This window comes from Penaeus monodon, chromosome 20, assembly GCF_015228065.2.
Source record: "Penaeus monodon isolate SGIC_2016 chromosome 20, NSTDA_Pmon_1, whole genome shotgun sequence".
Taxonomy (NCBI): Eukaryota; Metazoa; Arthropoda; class Malacostraca; order Decapoda; family Penaeidae; genus Penaeus; species Penaeus monodon.
Genome location: NC_051405.1, coordinates 44045843 through 44047389, shown reverse-complemented (window position 1 = coordinate 44047389; position 1547 = coordinate 44045843).

Below are 1547 nucleotides of genomic sequence, written 5' to 3'. Positions count from 1 at the left end.
TTTAAGTGGAGCACCATATACCCAAAGAGAAGCAAGAGCAGGGATCACTTTCACATGTTCTGTAAAGTTCACTGCATGGGAGGTATATTGCAGAATTAATATGCAATCATGCATGCAACATCTGCATGACAAGAAATAACAGCTGACACATTATGAAAAATGTAAACCTTTAATGGCATAACAACAAAGCTTCTTCAAATGTAAAAAAAAAAAAAAATCAATTAAATGACCTCTTAGACTAGAGGTCTATTTGAGTCCATTGCCCACTTCTGATGAGCCATATTCTTTTAAAGGAAACTGAAACTTTTGCTCAGTAATAGTGATCCTTGTTGAGTCATTCTTCCTGTCATCAGTTTGTAATGGTATATCGGACTGGCAAACCTCATCCTTTGGTTTACTCTCCTCGTCTGCACACCATTGCCTATTCTTTGCTTCAAACCCTTTGTATAGGCCAATCTGTTATAGTGCAGCATGTAATCCCCTCCCTCACGTGTCCAATCGCTCGTTGCTTGATCAGCTTTAGGATAAATCTTCCTCTTTTGCTTCTCAACTTTCCTCTCTCATACCCAAACTTGTATTCTTTATTCTGCAACTTTGAACACTGAGTTTGGTCTACCACCTTTCTCAATTTCGAATTATCCCTAAAAGCTACCCAACCCCTTTATTTTGTCAGTAATTAAAACAAAAATGATGTACTCCAACTTATCCTAATGAGTGCTTATTTTAGCCTTTGCAAAGTCTGCAAAAATATAAGTCCTATTCAAATATCGTGACCATTTTTCTTCAGTGCACCAACTGGGCAAGGCCGAAACGAAGCCATTTTGCCACATCAGTGGTTTAGCTGTCGCTCCTTTATTCTTTACCATGAGGTGGCTTTTGTCTCTTTTATCATCGTCTCTCTGACTGCTGTTCGATTAACTTGGCTGGTTCTACGACTGATCTTTCTATCTCGGTCAGGCAGTACCCGCTAAGCATTACCCCCCGGGCATACAAAATCATTTTATATCAACTGAACTACAGCTGAACCGACTGTGAGTTACTGGACTACCGTGTAGCCGACACTGACGTACGAAACTACAACTGACCCAACCCCTTATTTTATCTCGATCCCAAAACTGGCATGAACCTTCCAGTCTTTCCCGTTTCACGAGGAGAGTCGGCCATCATCTAAAGACTACGGGACTCTTCTATATTTTTGTGTCAAATTTCAATTTTACTTTTACATACTTAAGTACATTTACTACCCAGACTCCAAGTGTAATTCTGCTTGTTTCAGTACCTTGGTTGTCATGCTTCATCTGGCACACAAATCCCATTTACTTGCACTTTGTCCCCAGAGCAATTTCGGAGAATAGCAATTTTAAGGAAATTGTCCTCAGAGTCCCCCCTCCCCCCCCCTCATATCTAATCAATACACTGATTTCGCAGATAAATTTCCCAACGCTGTCTTTCAACCACCCACGTACAAAGGCGTGAAAGATTTAGGTCGAAGCTCACGCCAATCTTCAGCATTCGAACAGAAATCACCGGGGGGAGGGGGAGGGGGG